The 22,499-nt window shown below is 41.0% G+C and overlaps 2 pseudogenes; one reads left to right on the forward strand and one right to left on the reverse strand.

Moving 5' to 3' along the window:
• Window positions 1–3,510: 3,510 nt before the first annotated feature.
• On the reverse strand, window positions 3,511–8,590 carry LOC106965997 (60S ribosomal protein L30-like; annotated as a pseudogene).
• An 11,223-nt stretch (window positions 8,591–19,813) lies between these two features.
• On the forward strand, window positions 19,814–20,355 carry LOC128313276 (60S ribosomal protein L32-like; annotated as a pseudogene).
• The last annotated feature ends 2,144 nt before the right edge of the window (window positions 20,356–22,499 follow it).

Genomic DNA, 22,499 nt, shown 5'->3' on the forward strand with positions numbered 1-22,499 from the left:
TCTCTGTGCCCCTCTTTCCCTTGTGCTTTCTCTCTCTCTTTCTCTCAAAATAAATTAGCAAACTTTAAAAACAAAAAACCCTCCATAGCAGTGTAGGGGAGAAGGTACTGGAAAATCCAGGTTTAAATGTAGCTACATATAGTCCCTTACCTCTTGATTGACTTTGAGCATGTTACCTAGCCTTTGTAAGCTTAGTTTTATGTCATGGGGCTGTGAAGAAAGTTCAGTGAGGTAACTGAAAAAGCCAAAAGTTTGGAACCTAGTGCTGTGGGTCAGTCTTATTCATCCTTGTCAAGAGAATGCCATATACCTGGATTAAATAAATTGATTACCAATAAAAGGGTAAATGGAATGGAGAGAGCAGCAGAAACCAAAAATCTCTCTGAATATTCCTATTAGCAAACTGGCTTGCCCACCAAAGACCCTGGAAGTTTATTTGGGCGTCTCATCAATGGTTCCACCTCCAGCACCTATGTCTATACTGTCTTCTTCCTGGCTTCGGTCTCAGTGGCCAGGTATTCAGTTTCCAGGTAAAAGATTTCCCCCCAGGGAGTTTGGCTTCCCTAAGGACTACACTGTCTTCAACGTCATGTTCTCACCTGCTCTGCCCAGTTGTGGAGAAACACACCCACACACCCCTCCACCTCTAAACACACTTAACCTTGACCTGCATCTGATGTCAACACAGTCCCTTACTGTTCACCCAAGGGTTGGTGTACTTCCTGTTGTCTCCACCCCTGATCAGAAGGGGCAGAGGAGGTAGAAGGAAGGGCAGGCATAGAGGGGAACACAAATCTATTTGCACAACTGGGAAAAACAATGCGTAGCACACAGTCCATCTACGTGGGCTGCCACGTCATCACGGTAGAAAACAAGTTAGTGTCCCAATTATGTCCTTTGCCAACCTGTCACGATTACATGAAAAGAAAGTTCCCTTTCTTTCCTGTGAACCATGCTTTACAATCTGCAAAGCACTTTCCTATTTATCACTGCATTTGAACCTGATTGACATCAATGAAGTGAAAAAGGCAGGCATTATCCCCATCTTACAGGTGAAGCTCAAAGAGATTAAGTGATTTATTCAGATGGCACAGCTAGGTGTAGAGCAGGGACTGTGATTTCTAACCCAGTGATGTAGCCCATACCTGCAGGGACCAGGCTTGTATAGCTCTCTGGGTTTGGAAATTTGCACTGACATTGCAATGCACTGGGCCCTTAAAAGGCTTATGGGTGGTAGTTGTGGTGATGTTGATGGTGGTAATAGTGTGAACTTTGCCTTTACTTTGCCCTTTAGACCAGATTGGTGTGGGGCAGGAGCAGGCTCCTAAATATTAAAGATAAAACCTGAAATAGTCATGAATGTCCTCCCTGTGAGCTGGATGAGAACTCCAAATACACAGCAAGCTCTTGACGATCCACATAATTGGGAAAGTCATTTGTTTGCAAGACATGGTACGAGTCTTCATTTCTTAACAAGTTTTTACTTCATTCCTTACCATGTACCAGGTACTGGCCTGAGCTCTGGGACTATAGTGAGTCACACAGATGGTCCTTGCCTGCACAAACATATAGTGTCTTAGGAAAGACAGACATCCGTTAGATAATCACACACACACAAGCATGTGATTACAAACTGTGATAACTACTGGGGAGAAAAAGGACAGAGTTTTATGAGCACTTATAGCCCAGAGGTCTGAGTGAAGGTTTCCCAGAGGACGAAGCCTATGAACTACCCAGAAGCCTGTCAGGATGATAAGGGATAGCAGTACTGACCCATGTGGTAGACATGGGGATGTGCCCTCACCCATCAAGGAAAAACTTGCCTAAAAAATAGGAGGGGAGAACTTGCCTTCAACCAAGGGGTGTGGTTAGCAGACAGCCTCTACCTGTCAGTGCCATCAGTGTCAGCCTCACTTGCACAGAACTGCCTTGCCTGAGGTTGCCATCACACCCTAACTGGAGAAGCCTAAACTTAGTGACAGAGCAAGACTCAGCAAGTGCTGGAGCAATATTTGCTCCAAGCCTTCCCCAGGAGGTTGGCTGGGGCTTTGGCAAGCCTGCTTCATGGCTTTTCTTTCTCTGCCCAATCCTGCTTCCTCCCACTTCCACTTATAGAAGTAGATCCCTAATATCCATCTTGCACTTCACACTCCATCTCTGTCAGTGATGAGGCAGACAACATCCCAGGCCAGGGACTGGTGAGGAGCTCCAAGGAGGCTAGGGTGACCGTAGAGCAGACAGTGAGGAAGAGGGGCAGAGCTAGAAGACAAGGGTCAGAGGTGAGTGGTGTTGGACAGGTGGCCTAGGTCCTAAATGTAAGAATTTCAGTTTTCATCCTAAGAACAATTAGAAGCCTCTGGAAAGCTTAAAGTAGGGGAGTGACACAATCCTATTTATGTTTAAATTCTGCTGTATGAAGATGGATTGTAGAGGGTGCGAGTGGATGGATTGTGGTAACAGCAAGGTCCACTGTTGGCCTGGACTGAAGAATGGATGATGAGAAATAGGCTCTTCTGCATCTCCAATCTGGTCTAAAGGGCAAAGTAAAGGCATATTACCTTTTACACAGAAGTTCTCTGTCGAATCAATGAATGGAGTAGACTCTACAAGGTCCGAGCTCTCTACAAGGTCCATGCTCTCAAGGTCCTTGTCCAGCAGGAGATGGGCAGTGCATAGTAAGTGTTAAGAGTAGCCCCCAAGAGTGCAGAGCAGCCAGTCCTTGTAGTCAGTGAGGGCCAGAATAGAAAGTGAGAGGATCTTCCAAGAGCAGATGCGCATTATGGTGCTGGAGTGAGAGATGGATGACATTCCAGAATGTCAAATCATGCTCAAGTTGGGTGCTCGGGTGACTTAAGGGTAACTCTTGGTCTCTTGCTCCCAAGGACACTTGGGGAGCTCAGTAGAAGTTAGTGCCCTTAATAATCAAATGCCTTGATCCAGGACAGTGATTTTAAAGTGTTATTGAGGAGCCCCTGATTGTTTCCTTAAAATGCAGATTCAGAGTTGTACTTGGATTTGTTGGTTCTGAAACTCCAGGGGTGGGTTTACCCAGGGTTTTCCTATAAGCAGTATTTTGATGTGCACTAAAGTTTGAGAACCACAGGTGCAAGGCAAGGCTTGGCAGTATCATAGTGGAAAAAGCATAGATCAGAGAGTTCTGAATTCTGGTTCCAAATTTGTCTCTAACCTGTTGTATGTATGACCTTGAGCCAGCACTGTCCTCTTCTTGGGCCTTAGCCTCCTCATCTGCAGAACAACCTGCATTTCTACCTGATTTCTAAGTTACTGGCTCTAGCTTGAAGATATTTCAGCCTCCTCTTCAAGCCCAACTGACTCCCTCAGTCACAGCTGCAGCCTCTGCTCACTGAGCCTCAGTTTCCTTACCTGTCAGTAAGGTGATGACAGTGTTTAATCCTTCCTGAGAGGATTAAACAGTGTTAAAAAAAATTTTTTTAACAGTGTTTTTAAAACAAGCTCTGGTCAGTTTTATTAAAGAAAAGTTTTGCATGATTTACTTTTCACCAATCTGTTCTGGCATGCTTCTAATGATATCAGAATCACCTGGATCAATGCTAGTCAGAGTGCTTACTCTGTAATATTTCTTCCATGCTGTGCTCAAATTAATATTATTGCCACTGTAGTGATGGGCGCCAGTTTTAGCCAACATGCCACAGTATTCTATCTCAGATTTCCTCAAGGCTGGGCAGTTGTTGGTGAGGACAACCAGTTTCACTTTGCCATATCTGATTATTTTCAGAGTCTGCTGTACCCCAGCATGTACTTTCCACTTGTCATAATGAGTTGGAAACTAGAATTGACCAACTCCAGCGACTTTTTCATCTTCTTTGCTGCCACTATCTTCCTGCTTTAGGTGTGAATCAGCCCCAACCAAGATGCCCGGGAATGACAAGACTAAAATGATATTTTTCTTTTTTTCTTTCTTTCTTCCTTCCTTCTTTCCTTCCTCCCTCCCTCTTTCTTTCTTTCTTTCTTTCTTTCTTTCTTTCTTTCTTTCTTTCTTTCTTTCTTTCTTTCTTTCTTTCAGTAGGCTCTATGCCCAACATGGAGCTTGAATTCATGATCCCTGGATTAAGAGTTGCATGCTCTATAGACTGAGCCAGCCAGGTGCCCCTAAAATGATATTTTTTAACTTCTTTTTTAATGGATATTAGGATAGATTTGAAAATCTGAAAGAATAAACAGTCCATTGTTAATGATGGTTATCTTTGAGTGGTGGGCTTATTGATGACTAATTTTTCCTTTTGCTTAACATACTGTCAATGTTTTAAAAAATAATGATAAGGGGCACCTGGGTGGCTTAGTTGGTTAAGCGGCCAACTCTTGATTTTGGTTCAGGCTATGTTCTCACAGTTTATGGATTGGAGCCCTGTGTGGGCCTCTGTGCTGACAGCGTGGATCCTGCTTGGGATTCTCTTTCCCCCTCTCTCTGCACTCCCCTACTCATGCTCTCTCTCTCTTTCTTTCTCTCTCTCAAAATAAATAAATTTTAAAAAACTTAAAAAGGTCATGACCTCACTGTTTGTAGGTTCAAGCCCTGTGTCCAGCTCCATGCTGACAGTGAGGAGCCAGCTTTGGATCCTCTGTCTCCCTCTCTCTGCCCCTCCCCTGCTCTCTATGTCTCTCCAAATAATAATAATAATAATAATAATAATAATAATATTAAATAAAATAAAATTTTAAAATGCTCAAAATAGTAAATTTTATGTATATTTTACCATAATAAAAAGTAATCACAAGGATTTCCTGTATGTTGCAAGAAAATTTTTTTTTTTACTTATTTAGAGAGAGAGACAGCAAGAATGAAAGGGGATGGGGCAGAGACAGAGGTGAGAGAGAGGGAGAAGATGCGGGGCTCAAAGTCACCAACTGTGAGATCATGACCTGAGTGGAAATCGGAAGCTATTGACTGAGGCACCCAGGTGCCCCACAGGAAAGTTTAAAAAGGGAAACAATGTAACTCTTAGACTGTTGTGGTGTTATTTCAGAGATGGCTACTGTGAGTGGATCTGGGAGCTTTTGCTCAGGCTTCTCCATCTCTCTCTGTCTCTGCCACAAACCAGTCAGCTTCTATCCTTGCTCCTCATGGTTCCCTTTCTAAATAAAGGTCATTTTTTTAAAAAGTCAGTCTTGAGATTTGAGGAGAAAATTAGCAGGGAATTTCATTGAGATCCATCTGCTCTGAGTCAATTTGAGGCAAATTATTGCCTCCCTAACAAGCAAATATTAGTTGAGTTGAGCTAATAGCCAGGACACACGTATCAGTAGAGCTTTCGAAATGACCTGCAAAGTGGGTTAAAGATAAACTTGTAAAGATACAAAGCCAAGCTAGACAAGGCAACTGGCATGTTCAACATAAGTGTAATTTACAGAGATTGAGACAGAATAAAGACATTTCACAAAAGCAGTATTTACAGTTCAGTATTGCATTGACAACATGTCAAAGCAGAGGTAGAATGTTGTGGTCTTAGCAGCCAAATCAAAAAAATCCAGAAAGTACTGAACATGAGGAGAGGAAAGGGTAGAAAAGCAAAGGAGAAAGAGCAATTGTATAAGCTTCAGGAGCAAATACAGCCTCTTTCATTCAGTGTATTTGTTGTTCCACATTCCTTGATTTCTTGCTTCCTGGTCCTGTGGGGGTATGAGGACTCTGACTTTACTTTTTCCATGAAGGACATTGGGGAGACTTCAGAAACAGTCCAAGAGACCAATATAAAGAAAACCCTTAGCAGCAAACTCAGTGATTTTAGCTATTCAGTGCCTTAAAGCACAGACAAAATATTAAGCAATGGCTTGAATCAGTATCTCCAGCTGGTTTATTCTCCAACTTTTCCCAGATATTTTCTTCATGAAGCCACATAATCTTTCACCTAGAGAGGCTTGCAAAATAGTTTCAGGACCTAGGAACTTAGGAGAAAAAAAATATTTATGCAAGGTCTTATGCTTTGAAAAAAAAATTTTTAATGTTTATTTTTTTATTAAAAAAATTTTTTTTACATTTATTTATTTTTGAGAGACAAAGCACAAGTGGGGGAGGGCAGAGAGAGAAAGAGACACAGAATCTGAAGCAGGCTTCAGGCTCTGAGCTGTCAGCAAGAGCCCAATGTGTGGCTCAAACTCACAAACCATGAGATCATGACCCGAGCCAAAGTCAGAAGCTTAAACGACTTAGCCACCCAGGTGCCCTGCAAGGCCGTGTTTTGTAGTTCTCATTTATTCTTTTAGATTAAAAAAAAAAAAAAGTTTACTTTCAACTTTATGTGTTTTTTTTGTTGTTGTTTTTTTGTTTTCTTTTTGGGGGGTTTTGTTGTTGTTGGTTTTTTGTTTTTTTTTTTTTGAGAGAGAGTGCATGCAGGGCAGAGGGGCAGAGAGAGAGAATCCCAAGCAGGCTTCGTGCTGTGAGCACAAGCTTGTTGGGGCCTTGAACTCCAACTGTGAGATCATGACCTGAGCTAAAACCAAGAGTCGGAGGCTTAACCAACAGCCACCCAGGCACCCTTCTTTTAGCTTTTAAATTCTAGCTCTTGTTCATTCTTCAGACTCTTCTGTGTTTTAAGAAATTTTAAGAAAGGAAATCTGTTTCTTATTTTATGCCTGGGGACACAGGCACAGATATTTACCTAGAACATTATCTGTGATTTGGGTTTGGCACAAAGCTTTCTTTATTAATAATATTTTTTAATTATAGCTAATATTTATTAAGCATTTTAAATGTGTCAGGTTCTGTATTAAGCACTCTACTGCATTGTCTCATACAAGCTTCAGAACAACCCAATGACATACTTACTACTATGATCCCCATTACATAGACAGGAATACTGATGTTCAGAAAGATTGGGCTACTTGTGACAATCACATAGCTAATAAGTGGCAGAGCTGAAATTTGAACCTAAGACCTCAAAGGCTCAGTCACACAAGACTGCTCCCACTTTGACACTAGTCACAAGTAGAGTCTCCAAGCTACCTGCACTCTGCCTAAACAACTACAAACTCAAGCGTTCCTGAGACACTCCACTCAGGCTCAATAATTCTCTAGAATGACTCACAGAACTCAGGAAAGCACTATACTTATGATTACAATTGTATGATAAAGAATACAACTCAGGAGCAGCTAAATGGAAGAGATGAACAGGGCAAAGTATGGGCGGGTGGGGGAAGTGCGACCGCACAGAGCTTCCATGCCCTCTTTGGGTGAGCCAGCTATGATAGGAAAAGATAGGATTTAGTAGGCAGAGAGGGAAAGATTATGACCTGAGATCCCTGGGTGGGGAAAAACACATGTTTTGGAACAATGCTGGGAGCATCTGACCACAGCAAAGCTCGTTGGGCATAAAGTTCCTCTTAAGAATGTGACAGATATCATCTACTCCCCCTCAGGTTTCCCTCAATAATTTGACAAAAGCCCTGACTAAAAATAAGTAGTAGATCATAAAACATCTATAAGTAGACCTACAAGGAATGATGTGGCCATAGGCCACCCCTCATACAATGGAAATGAGCCAATCAGGAATGGACAACCCAGCACCTAGAGCTATCAAGCCAATAAGGGAAGAACCCGAGAAGGAACAAGGGGGAAGGGATGGGGAGCGACCAGAACCTTATAAAACATGGACCCTTGCCTGTAGTCAAAGGCATTCACTTTCAAATACCCGCTTTCTGCAAAAAGAGCTTTCCTACTATTCCTTTCTGACCTTATACTCTAATAAGCTTTTTCCTGCTTCTCATCCTGTGTCTGCCTCTTCATTCTTCAAAGTGGTGAGACAACAAAACCTGGGTATTGAGGTAAAAAATCCTACAGCATTTCTTTGGGGGCTTGTCTGGGATATCAATGTTTTCCAACCATAAGTTAAGAGTAGCCAGCATCCCCCCTTTTCTTTCTATCATAAATAAAACTCTCAAACTAAATAATGGGCACCTGATCTCCCAATATAATTGGGAATGTCAGTGTGGTGGAGCCCCAATTTCCTTTTGAGAAAAACTTCTGGATGCATGGGCTCAGGGGAGGCCAAACAGCAACTGATGGGTCCTGATCAAGGCGACTTTTTGATGGATGCTTGAAGGCCTTTGGCAGGACCTGATCCCTGATCATCCATTTGGGTAACCAGTGGAATTCTCTTTCTGTCTTGGCCAGCCTCTCCCTTTGGGAAATGGGTGGAAGAGCCCAGGACTGATCCCTTGGATATTCTCCAGGAGTTATCTGGATGACTTCCAAGGGGTCTTACTCACAAGTTTCCTAACTACAGTGGAAGGCAGTCCTGTGCTTGCTTCCATTTTTGACACTCTGGCATGGCTCACCTCCCAGGTCCCCATTTTTTGGATCTTTGATTCTCAAATGTCTCTTCCAGAGCAGAGAGCAGCACTGACTTCCATGCCACCTGGGCTCACCACCCTCCTCCTGCTCCTGATGTCCATGGAGTGGATGGGAGAGAAGACATTTGGCAGGCTCCCTCAAGATGCAGATGATAATTAGAGCCAACTGTCTCTGGTTAGTCTACCTCGGGATGGGGACTTTAAGTAAGGAATATTCCCAAGCAGCTGCCAAAACTCCTTTTGTTTCTAGGAACTTCCCCATCTTTTCTGGCCTGACATGGACTGCCCATTTCCACTTGTTGGTGGGAGAAAAAAAATATCTGCATCTGCTCATCTGTCTGAGCTGACAGGCTGCAGGACCAGGAGACCTCTCTCTCAGCCCTCTGGGCTTTTATCTGTGTCCAGGCTTCTTTATGAACCTCACCTCTTCATCTTCCCCTCTCTATTCCTGTTTCTGCCCCACCTTGGGTGCGGCCTACAAACTGGTTCTTATACAATCCTTGGTGCCTCAGGGACCACTGGCTCTAACTCCTCCTTTGCTGTCCAGGGGCAAAAAACACCCCCTTACTTGTACCGCTTACTTCAGATTTCCCCACTGGTGCCCCAGATAAAAATTGACAATGGTGAACAAATTGATTGACTTTTAAATGGACACAGGTGGAACATATTCAGTATTTAAACAGATTTTAGTTTATTGGTTTAATTAAGATAGACATGTCTTTAGAGTTAACTCTAATCAGCACTAAATCCAAAAAACTTTTTCTACCTAGGTTTACTGAAGGTCAAATAAGCTCATGTTATGTCTGTCGCAGTTTGCTAGCAAAAAGATGACTTAAAATGATAGTTAATTTGGTCTGTCTCAAAGTTTTCATGGGTAATCATTAAGATAGCTTTCAGGTCTTTGATAACCTGAAACTATAAAGTTTTTGTTGGATGATAAACTGGATTAAATTCATTGGACATTTAGGCCTCTTCCAAATTGGATGGAATGCTGAAACATTATTTACTAAACATAGGTTTGTGCTTTTGACTTATTGCAGAAAAACTAAGGATACTTGGGTCTGTTGGAAAACATGCTTTGTGCTTTATTGATTCATAAGTTTGCCATTTAAGGAATTCTGATGTAACAGTTCACTGGTTACTACTGAGTTTTCACTGGAGACTAAGGTTTCTAAGAGTTAAAATTCTATAGATGTGGTTAAGACTGATGGATATAAGGAAGGCAACTCTGTATATAGAAAAGTAGATGTGTAAGAACAACATAAGGAATGGAAATACATTTTTTGTTGAAGTAAAAGGAAGTAATTTTGTCCTAAAGTGAAACTGGTTCTTTGGAGAGAGATGGCTTGGGACAAAATTTGGATGCAAAGAAAAGTTGTAGAACGTTCATGAAGGGAAATCTTTGGAAAGGAATTTTATGTGTGGTCAGGATGGACTAAGGTTAAAATGATATACACTGATATAAGATTATAATTGCCCCTCCTTTGATCCAAAAACTGGGGAAATGACAGCGATACCCTCACTGCTGGCCTCCAAATGCTCCACATTTGTGTTGTTTCTGAAAGCAGAGGAATGGATGCACCCCATGCCTGAAGGATGGATGACTATGACATGAAGGGCTTTTACCGGGACACATGGGAGCCATTTTGTTACACTTAGCTCAGTGTATGCTGACTTGTACCAATCTAGTGACTTTAAAATGGACACCCACATAGCTGGAACATATTTATGTGGGCATTACTGAAAGAGGCAGGGGACTAGACCTTGACTTTGGCCCTTACAGCACCCCCCTTCAACAGCTGATAATCGATATGTAAATTGCTGTTGGGCCAAAATAAAATTAGTGCATCCTTCTACAACCAAGGGAGTCTTGCTTATAGTAGATACCCCCAAAGTCCTGCAGGTGGGAAATGGAGGGGTAGGAAAAAGTGAGGAAGACAGGCCAGCTCTTAGAGGTAGGGTCAAGCCCGGGTAAAAGTACCTCCCAGCACCTCACGAGACTGACAGGGCTTTTGGCTGCCATTCACATAGCCAGCCAAAATGCAGGGCCAGGAGATGAAGCTTCTCCTGGCCAACAATTGGGGTCAGGAGATGAGTTTTCTCCTGGCCAGTCATAGGAAATTGAGATAAGGGATGCCTTTTCCCCTTTTTTCTATAGCTGAGCAATTCCCCAACCAATGCCAAACTCCTTTGGGATGCATTCTGAAAAAGCAACTCACTTTCTTTTGCATGGAGGCTTGGCCTGAGTACAAATTGGAGGAGGAAACCTGGCCGCCAGGGGGAAATACCAATTATAGTACTATCCTACAATTGGACTTGTTTTGTAAACATGAGGGGAAATGGGGAGAAGTCCCCTATGTTTGATGTTTTGGGGCTTTAAGAGAAAAATTGCGACATGTGTATGCAATGCAAGGTCAACCCTGGCTTATTGGCAGCCCTTTCCAAGGTCCAGAAATCAGGAGAAGAAACAATTAAGGGCCCATTACCTGTACCCAAAGCAGACCTAGAGAAGGAGGAAGGGAAATCTTCCACCTCAACTTCCTCCTCCTTGGGTCCTCGATCTATATATCCAGACTTAAAAGAAAAAAACCCACAAATGTGCACTTCTGCTCCCTGCTGCCCACCTTACTCAGGCCCTCCCCATAATGTAACAGGTGTGTTTCCTCTACAAGAAGTTAGAGTGCCAGGAGAAGGGACACAAAGAGGCACCACTATGATAAGATTACAAGTACCTTTTTCATTACAAGATTCAAGACAGATAAAAGGAGATCTAGGTAAATTTTCTGATGATCCAAGTAAGTATATAGAGGCCTTTCAGACTATCACGTATGTTTTTGAGTTGACCTGGAAAGATACAATGCTTTTGTTGAATCAGACTCTTAATGCTGAAACATGGGGTTCTGGTAGCGGTTGAGAGATATGGGGATGAGCAACTCATTAATTATCATGGGCCAATTATGTGGCCTTTCAGGACACTGGAAATGAGAATATCTTCAGAGGGAACAATTGAAGTCGAAACCCATAAGCCACGCCCCTTGTGTGGAGACCGTCACTGGAGATCTGAATGCCTTCAGGGACCTCAATCTGCAAGGGCTCAGATAACCAATGTCCCTGAAAGGGACTGATGCTGCCCAGGGTTCTTTACAGTGGCTCCCCCCAACCAATTACTTATTGGAAATCCAGAACCTCAGGTAACTCTAGACATAGAAGGAAAAATGGTTGATTTCCTTCTTGACACTGGAGCCACATTTTTTGTCCTTTCCACCTCCTGGCCAACTATCCAAATGCAGTGTAACTATTAGAGGCATCTCCAGAAAATTTAAGACTAAATTTTTTTTCTCAGCCACTGGGGTGCTTATGGGGAGACTTGATTTTTTCACATTCTTTTTTGATAATGCCAGAGAGCCTCACTCCCTTGCTAGAAAGAGACATTATGACTGAATTAGAAACTACAGGGGCGCCTGGGTGGCGCAGTCGGTTAAGCCTCCGACTTCAGCCAGGTCATGATCTCGCGGTCCGTGAGTTCGAGCCCCGCGTCAGGCTCTGGGCTGATGGCTCAGAGCCTGGAGCCTGTTTCCGATTCTGTGTCTCCCTCTCTCTCTGCCCCTCCCCCGTTCATGCTCTGTCTCTCTCTGTCCCAAAAAAAATAAATAAACATTGAAAAAAAAATTAAAAAAAAAAAAGAAACTACAGAAACTATGACTGAATTAGAAACTACTAGCTCCAGGACAGACAAACAATTGCCTAAACTTACAGCAATCTGGATATCAAAGGTCAATCTTTCCTTGAGGTAAATTACACCTGATGGAGTTGTTCCTATAGAAACTGGATGGCCAAAGGAAGATTTGAAGATTGAGAACCAAAATCTAGTTCAGGTACTTAGTTATTCTAATCAACACTATTACAAGATCCAAATAAGTATGGGAAAGAGAGGAAAAACTATAAATTAATAAAAAATATGACCAGACATGCCAGGGATTTTTTTGATGGCTACAATGTGTCTTTCCCTCCTATGGTGTGGCTTCCTCCCTAGGAGGCATTACATTTGGAATATTGATGTTTGTTGGTCTAATATTCTTTTTGTTATGTCATTTGTAGATGCTGTTGCATATGCCAAAAAAAAAAAATAAGACATCCATGAAAATTTTGCTAGTGCAGATTTTACAAACACCCTCCCATTATATCAGACATCTGGATCGACCGCTGAACCTGCCCTGACTGTCTTTCTGTCATCATCCACCCCTCCCTGCCTGCCCTTCAGCAGGAAGCAGTTAAGATCTGTTGGTCTTGTCCCAATTCCTAAAGGCAGTTAGGGGTAAAGGGGTCACATGTTCAGAGAGGGGAATAGCTGGGAGCATCTGACCACAGCAAAGCCCCTTGGGCATAAGGTTCCTCTTAAGAATGTAAGACACATCTCCTCCCCCTAAGGTTCCCCTCAGGAATTTGACAAAGACCTGACTAAAAATAAGTAATAGACCATAAAACATATGACCCACAAGGAACAGTATGGCCATAGACCACCCCTCATACAATGGAAATGAGCCAATCAGGAATGGACAACCCAGCACCTAGAGCTATCAAGCCAATAAGGGTAGAACCTGAGAAAGAACAAGGGGGAAGGAAAGGGGAGAACGACCAGAAAAACAAGGACCCTGCCTCCTCTCTGTAAAGAGAGCTTTTCTACTATTCTTCCTTTCTGATCTCATACTCTAATAAACTTTTGCAAGCTGCTCTTTCTGTGTCCACCTCTTCATTCTTTGAAGCAGTGAGACAACGAACACTGGGTATTGAGGTAAAAAATCCTGCAACACATCCTCCCAGCAAATCAATATTCACCAACCCACAAGCTCCCCTAGCCTCCTTGTTTCAGTTTTTATCAAGGCTTCATTAGATAGGCATGATTGATTACATCATTGACCATTGGTGATTGAACTCAATGTCTAGACTCACTCACCTCCCTGGAATTTACAGGTGGGGCTGAAAGTTCCAATCCTCTAATCATGGTGCATGGCCAGCTCCTCCCTTGAAACTATCTAAGGGCTCACCTTCAGCCACCTTCTTAGCATAAACTCAGATATGGTTAAGAGGGACTCATTATGAATAACTAAAGACACTCCTATTACTCATGATATTCCAAGGGTTTTAGAAGCTCTGTGCCGGGAACTGAGAACAAAGACCACATATGTTTTGTTTTATCATTTCATTTTACTTTTTTTCATCATCGTGTCTCTTTAATCCCTATCACCTATTTCATCCACATCCCCACCCACCTCCCCTCTGGTAACCATCAGTTTGTTTTCTGTAGTTAAGAGTCTGTTTCTGGGGAGCCTGGGTGGCTCAGTTGGTTAAGCAGCTGACTTCGGCTCAGGATCTCACAGTCCATGAGTTCGAGCCCGTGTCGGGCTCTGTGCTGACAGCTCAGAGCCTGGAGCCGGTTTCAGATTCTGTGTCTCCCTGTCTCTGACCCTCCCCCGTTCATGCTCTGTCTCTCTCTGTCTCAAAAATATATAAATGTTAAAAAAAAATTTTTTTAAAAAAAGTCTGTTTCTTGGTTTGTCTGTCTTTTTCTTTGCTCATTTGTTTCTTAAATTCCACATATGAGTGACATCATATAGTATTTATCTTTTTCTGACTGACATTTCGCTTAGCATTATACTCTCTAGCTCTATCGATGTCGTTACAAATGGCAAGATTTCATTATCTTTTTATGGCTGAATAATATTCCATTATATATACAGGGATGCCTGGGTGGCTTAGTTGGTTAAACTCCCAACTCTTGATATCGGTTCAGGTCTTAATCTCATGGTCATGGGATGGAACCCCACATTAGACTCCACACTGAGCACAGAGCCTGCTTGGGATTCTCTCTCTTTACCTCTCTCTCTGACCCTCCCCCCTCTCAAAATAAGTAAACATTAAAAAATATTTCATTATATATATAAATATATATATCTCATTATATATAATATATATATTATATATATATATATATTACAGCACCCCATAACAGTCTATTTTTAAATTGATACCAACTTAACTATAATCACATACAAAAACTCTACTTCTATATGGCTCCATCTTCCCAAATTTTATATTATTAATGTCAAAATTCCATCTTTATATATTCTGTACCCATTATATGGATTTATAATTATTCATAAGGAGGAACTGGAAGTAAGTCTATACTTAGAGAACCAGTACCGTGGTCTTCCAGTTTCAAGGTTCTAGTTCTGGGCCCTAGCTTTTCTTTCTTGCCTCAGACTCAGGCCCTCAGCATGATGGATTTGGTACCTGACTAGGCACTTTGATCACAAGTGCAGAGCTCCTCTTTCTCAGGACGCAGAGGACAGAAGCTTTTGAAAAATTTGGAAAAATAGACCATAGAATAATAACATATCTGAGAAAAAGGCAAATTCTACAAAGACTTGTACTAGTTTAGAGCACCCAGGTCTCTACTGTAGTCAGGGTCTCACAGAGGTCAGGAAAGGCTCCAGCTAATTCCATTATTTAAGGGTCACTTTAATTAAGGAGGAAAAAAGGCCAAAGCAGGGTATAACAATTGTGGTATCCTTTTATTTATTTATTTAGTAAACTTTTTCATATAAAAATGCTCAAACTCATAGAAAAGTAGGACATTCATATATCCACCAACAAGATTCAGCAACTGTTAACATTTTTGCTATATTTGTTTCATTTATATATAAATAATTCATCAAATCAAAGATGACACTGATTGTAAGACACCCCATTATTTTACATGAAAATAAAATAAAACACTGCTATTAATTGTTTAAACACCACCAATTTCTAAGATACATTCCAAGTTTTAGGGATATTAAGATATAAAAAAAGAAACGTGTCTAAAGATTGTGTGTTACATAACTCCACTATATGAAGTCCTACATCAGGTAAAACTGATCTATGGTGAAAGAGATAATCAGAACAGTGGCTCCCTCAGTGAGGGGCTGGAGAGAAGATTGATTTGGAAAAGGCAGGAGGAAATGTTCTGAGGAAAATATTCTGTATTTTAATAGAATAATGGCATTTATCAAAACCCATTTCTTTGTAAGATTTAACATGTATATATAATACATAATACTATATTATATCTCAGTTAGAAATTAAAATAACAAAATGTGACTTGACATTGATTTTTGTTTTTGCTAAAGCATTTAAAAGGTAAATTAAAGTAAATTCTTCATGGGGAAAAACTGAGAGCTTTTTCCCTGAGATCAGGAACACGACAGGGATGTCCACTCTCACTGCTGTTGTTTAACATAGTGTTGGAAGTTCTAGCATCAGCAATCAGACAACAAAAGGAAATCAAAGGCATCAAAATTGGCAAAGATGAAGTCAAGCTTTCACTTTTTGCAGATGACATGATATTGTACATGGAAAATCCGATAGACTCCACCAAAAGTCTGCTAGAACTGATACATGAATTCAGCAAAGTTGCAGCATACAAAATCAATGTACAGAAATCAGTTGCATTCTTATACACTAATAATGAAGCAACAGAAAGACAAATAAAGAAACTGATGCCATTCACAATTGCACCAAGAAGCATAAAATACCTAGGAATAAATCTAACCAAAGATGTAAAAGATCTGTATGCTGAAAACTATAGAAAGCTTATGAAGGTAATTGAAGAAGATATAAAGAAATGGAAAGACATTCCCTGCTCATGGATTGGAAGAATAAATATTGTCAAAATGTCAATACTACCCAAAGCTATCTACACATTCAATGCAATCCCAATCAAAATTGCACCAGCATTCTTCTCGAAACTAGAACAAGCAATCCTAAAATTCACATGGAACCACAAAAGGCCCCGAATAGCCAAAGTAATTTTGAAGAAGAAGACCAAAGCGGGAGGCATCACAATCCCAGACTTTAGCCTCTACTACAAAGCTGTCATCATCAAGACAGCATGGTATTGGCACAAAAACAGACACATAGACCAATGGAATAGCATAGAAACCCCAGAACTAGACCCACAAACGTATGGCCAACTAATCTTTGACAAAGCAGGAAAGAACATCCAATGGAAAAAAGACAGTCTCTTTAACAAATGGTGCTGGGAGAACTGGACAGCAACATGCAGAAGGTTGAAACTAGACCACTTTCTCACACCATTCACAAAAATAAACTCAAAATGGATAAAGGACCTGAATGTGAGACAGGAAACCATCAAAACCCTAGAGGAGAAAGCAGGAAAAGACCTCTCTGACCTCAGCCATAGCAATCTCTTACTCAACACATCCCCAAAGGCAAGGGAATTAAAAGCAAAAATGAACTACTGGGACCTTATGAAGATAAAAAGCTTCTGCACAGCAAAGGAAACAACCAACAAAACTAAAAGGCAACCAATGGAATGGGAAAAGATATTTGCAAATGACATATTGGACAAAGGGCTAGTATCCAAAATCTATAAAGAGCTCACCAAACTCCACACCTGAAAAACAAATAACCCAGTGAAGAAATGGGCAGAAAACATGAATAGACACTTCTCTAAAGAAGACATCCGGATGGCCAACAGGCACATGAAAAGATGTTCAGCGTCGCTCCTTATCAGGGAAATACAAATCAAAACCACACTCAGATATCACCTCACGCCAGTCAGAGTGGCCAAAATGAACAAATCAGGAGACTATAGAGCTGAAGAGGATGTGGAGAAACAGGAACCCTTTTGCACTGTTGGTGGGAATGCAAATTGGTGTAGCCACTCTGGAAAACAGTGTGGAGGTTCCTCAGAAAATTAAAAATAGACCTACCCTATGACCCAGCAATAGCACTGCTAGGAATTTACCCAAGGGATACAGGAGTATTGATGCATAGGGGCACTTGTACCCCAATGTTTATAGCAGCACTCTCAACAATAGCCAGATTATGGAAAGAGCCTAAATGTCCATCAACTGATGAATGGATAAAGAAATTGTGGTTTATATACACAATGGAGTACTACATGGCAATGAGAAAGAATGAAATATGGCCCTTTGTAGCAACGTGGATGGAACTGGAGAGTGCGATGCTAAGTGAAATAAGCCATAGAGAGAAAGACAGATACCATATGTTTTCACTCTTATGTGGATCCTGAGAAACTAACAGAAACCCATGGGGGAGGGGAAGAAAAAAAAAAAGAGGTTAGAGTGGAAGAGTGCCAAAGCATAAGAGACTCTTAAAAACTGAGAACAAACTGAGGGTTGATGGGGGGTGGGAGGGATGGAGAGTGGGTGATGGGTATTGAGAAGGGCATCTTTTGGGATGAGCACTGGGTGTTGTAAGGAAACCAATTTGACAATAAACTTCATATATTGAAAAAAAAATAATCAAGTAAATTCTTCAGCATGCATCTCCAAAAAATAAGAACATTCTACTATATAACTGCAATGCCCTTATTTCATACCTAAAAATTTAACAACAATAGTTTCCTAATATTATCTTTGGTTCATATTCAAATTTCTCTAAATGTAATTGTCTAGTGTTTTATTTTACTTTTTTGAAAGAGAGCACGCACATGTGCCTGTGAGCAAGTGGTGGGGGGCAGAGGGAGATGGAGAGAGAGAATCTTGAGCAGGCTCCATGCTAAGCATGGAGCCTGATGTGGGGCTTGATCTCATGATTGTGAGATCATGACCTGAGCTGAGATTAAGAGTTGGCTGCTTAAACTGACTGAGCCACTCAGGTGCCCCTATGTTTGTTGTTTTTAAGCTTTTTTTTAAATTTTAATTTTTAAATTTTATTTGAGAGAGAGAGAGAAAGAGAGTAATGTAGAGGGGCAGAGGGAGAGAGAGAGAGAGAGAGAGACAGAGAGAGAGAGAATCCTCAACAGGCTCCATGACCAGCAAGGAGCCCAACATGGGCCTGGATCCCATGATCCTGGGATCATGACCTGAGCCCAAATCAAGAGTCAGATGCTCAACTGACTGAGCCACCCAGGTGCCCCTTAAAAGTTTTATTAAAAAATAAAACACATATACAGAAAACTATACCAAGCATAACATATGGCTTTGAAAATTAACATAAGGTGAACTCTCTTATAACCACCACTTACAATAAGAGATAGAACTTTGCTGGCCACTCAGAAGTAATTCATGTTTCATCTTAATCACAACCAACCCTTTTTCAAAATGACTACAATTCTGGGCAAGATTCCCTGAGTTTTGGCATGTTGATAGCAGGTTGTTTGTTTCTGTGCCCTTTATACTCAGTTGGATACAAAATCTTTGGCTCACATTTTCTTTCCTTGATATGTTAAATATGTGACTCTATTTTCTTCCAGCATAAAGAATTGCTGTTGAAAATCTAGTGGAAATCTAATTTTCTTTCCATTATAATTCATTTGGCCTTTTGGCCTAGATACAAAAAAGGATCAATTTTATTCTTTCTCTTTGAAGTTTAGAATATGTCTTAGTGTTTGTCTTTCTGGGTCAATATTTTCAGTTTTAAGGGGTGCCTTTTCAAAATGTAGTTTAAAATCTTTATTTTAAGAAAGTTTTCTTGAATAATTATTTTTACTATTTGTCATGTTGTTGCCTTGGTTTGGTTTTCATTTGCAGTAACCCCTAAAAAACATGTTATATATTATTTACATGGCTTCAGTGTTTGTCACTTTATATCAAATCTTCTTTCTCTTTATTCTTTAAAAGCTTTCTTTTTTCACCTTCTACTTCTCATATAAGGCAATATCTATAGTCTATATATACTCTTGTTTCTTTCTGGTTTAGTTTTATTTCTGAAATCACTTTTATTCTGAATTTTCTTTAAGTTTTGTCACTTAACTGCAGTATTTTTCTAGTTCTGATTCATGTTAATCTTTGATACCTTGTATTTTTTGAAGTATCTTTTAGCTAGTTTTGAAATACTAGTTTATATTTTTCATCAATTTTGTGGAAGGGAGCTTGGTCAATTAGCTTTAGGAATCCACGTTGTTTAAACTGCTCCAGCCTCTTCAGATCTTATCGGAGACCCCTTGTACTCATCCAATATTGGAACAGGCAAACCGTCTGTTGCTTCAACTGCTTTGCTTGAATCAGCCCATTCTGCCTTCCATAAATACAATTTTGCCATCCCATCAGTTGCCCTGTTTCTTCCCTCTGCTTTTTCTTGTATCCATGTGAATATAATGCAGATTTTGTAATACTGGTACTAGTTGTCCTCACTCTCTTGTGTTTTTGAATTTTGTGGGGACACCTTGTCATTTGACCTTGTTGTCCACAGTTGTTTTTGGTTTTAGTATCTAGTTACTGTCTGCTTTTTTTTTTTTTTGGATGGGGAGGGGATTCAGGGAGATTAGAAAACCATGCCACTGCTGTCTCTTTCCAGAATTGTCGGGGTGGGGGGTGTGGGTGGGAAACGTGCAGGAGAGCTCAGGAAGCAAATTATATTTTCATCCAGGACCATGTGCCTAAACCACAGTTAAGTGTGAATAGGAGAAGATGGGTCCCCGGAAGCAAGCTATCATATTTTTGAACTCTATATCAAAAAAGAGGAAACAACAGATGTTCACTACAGTGTTTTATGTAACATTTCATTTGAGGGATTCTACTATTAAAAAAAAAAGAAAGGTATGACAGCTCTTCCTCAGCACTGTCTGTAGGAGGTGGCAGAGGTCTCCTACTTCATCATGGTCACCCTCAGACCTCTGGTGAAACCTGAGATCATTAAAAAGAGGACCAAGAAGTTCATCTGGTACCAGTCAGACCCATATGTCAAAATTAAGTGAAACTAGTAGAAACCCAGAGCCATAGGGTCCTCAGAAGATTCAAGGGCTAGATCTTGATGCCCAACATTGGTTAAGGGAGCAACAAGAAAACAAAGCACATGCTGCCTGGTGGCTTCCAGAAGTTCCTAGTCTGAACTGTCAAGGAGCTTGAAGTGTTGCTAATGTGCAACAAATCTTACTGTGCAGAGAGTGCTTACAATGTCTCCTCCAAGAACCACAAAGCCATTAGGGAAAAAGCAGCTCAGCTGGCCATCAGAGTCACCAATCGTGGCGCCAGGTTGTGTAGTGAAGAAAATGAATAGACATACAGCTTATGTGCACATCATATTTGTGTTAATAAAACCATAAAACAACCAAAAAAAGTATGATAATACTTGTCTAAGATAATGCAATTACATGACTTGTCCTTTAACCCTATTTTAAAGTTAACTTTTAATTATATGAATGACTTACAAATACATTCCTTTATAAAAGCTAAAGTCCTCTTTGACCAGCTCACCAATCCAAATCCCCTGGCTATTTTTTGATGCCTGGCTGACTTTGCCCTATCTTCAACAAACTTCTGGTCCACAACCTTCTGCCCTGCTGACAGAGCATTTAAAGTCATTTTGACATTAACTAAAGTTAAATGTAATGATGAAAATGAACCTGCTAATAGCCATTTGGGGAGGATTATCTGTGCTCTTTTCCATTTGTACAAAAGATGTCAAACTTGAGAATGGTTGAGAATTTAAGAAATTTTGCTCTTTCTCTGTTCTATAGCATGGTGAGGGCCTTAGACATTGTTCTATCTTTGATCAGCAAATCTTACTATTCCACCACAGTATTGGTAACTAATGGGCTTTTGGGCTCCCCTTTCATAAGGTTTGTGGAGATTGTTTTGATTATAGTGCATTATGATTCAAGTTGCAAAAAACTGTACTCATATTGGCTATTAAAAAGGGATACACTGGTTCATGGAACCACACAGTGTGGAGGTATTTGACACCTCAAGAGTCACTGGATTCAGGGCCCCAATGGGGTCATGGCAATACTATGCCTTACTCAACTTCAGGGGCTCCCATTATATTGCATGGCATGAGCCCAACACTAGGTACTCTTGGCAATGACCCCATAGTCCTGTGCTGGGAGGTCTTCTCTTTGTTCTGCTTTCTCTGTTGACTCCCTCTTAGTGGTCTCTCTTCATAGCAGTAAAGTGCTGTAGTAACTCATCTCCCCACACTCCCCACTTGCTTCTCAGGAGAGAACAGAGGACTTCTTTCTCCCAAAGGCCCCAGGAAAAATTCCATCATGATTCACTGGCTCTGATTGGGTCACAGTCCCAGCTCTGAGCCAATCACTGAGGTCAGGAGAAAACTGATGTGCTGATTGGCTCATGCCTAATCAAGGTTGGCAGCTTCTTTAGCATCTCTTGAGTGGTAGCAGTGGGTAGGAGGACACCAGGAATGGTTAACAGAGTGGGGCTGTGACAAGGAATGGTTCCATCTGACTTAGATGGCACCCCCTCTTACAAGGCAACATATCATAGCAGTTGGGAGTGTTGACTATGGAGCCTAATGACCTTGGTTCCAAAATTGACATAACCATTTAAGAGTTATGTGACCTTGGGAAATTACCAAACCTCTTTGGGCCTCAGCTTCTTCATCTGAAAAGTAGGGGATGACAGCAATACCCCCCATAAGATTGTGCGACATAAAATTGATTATATATGCATAAAACACTTAGAATAGAGAAAGGCATGGGATAAGATCTAAAGTCTTTGCCATTATTGACAGATTTAATGATCCTGAGGAGAAAGTAAGGGAAATATTCTGTACAGCAAGTCTTCAATAAAGGGTAGTGTTCCTTTAATCTAAGGTGGGATAAGCTAAGATAAAGTGACTGGAAGTGACCCCTTTCATCAACTCATCCATCTTAGTTTGGAAAGATATGCTTGCAGGTTCCATGCATATGCATGATGAGGTATGGTTTGCATTGAGGAGATGGGGGGGTGGGGTGAGGGCATCACTGTAGAATGCCATTAAGAGCAACTCATTGTGAGATTTGATTCACAAACATTGTTCTAGAACTTTAGACTCTGATTCATGATTCTGCTCCCAGCCTTGGGAGCAGCAACCACTTCAGTTTGTGATGCAACATGCTGACTTATAAACCATTTATAGCTCCCCTCCATACTTAACACAGCCATCCCACAAATGACTCAGGTTGCAACTAGAGGGGAAACTGGGGACTGTGACTGAACTTTCTCTATAATGGAGTGTAAATTGTTCTTTTGAATAATGCCTTTTTCATAAATCTCAGGTCTTGAACATGGTAATTAAGAGAAGCCTGAAAAACAAAAGAGGCTTGTGTTCCAGGCCTTCTTTTCAAATCCCCAATGTTGAATTCTCTGTGCCTGTGTCTCCGCCTGGCATTTGATTTCTCCCAACAGCCTCCTCCCACCCTT

The sequence above is a fragment of the Acinonyx jubatus genome, chromosome E2, assembly GCF_027475565.1.
Source record: "Acinonyx jubatus isolate Ajub_Pintada_27869175 chromosome E2, VMU_Ajub_asm_v1.0, whole genome shotgun sequence".
In the NCBI taxonomy this organism is placed as follows: Eukaryota; Metazoa; Chordata; class Mammalia; order Carnivora; family Felidae; genus Acinonyx; species Acinonyx jubatus.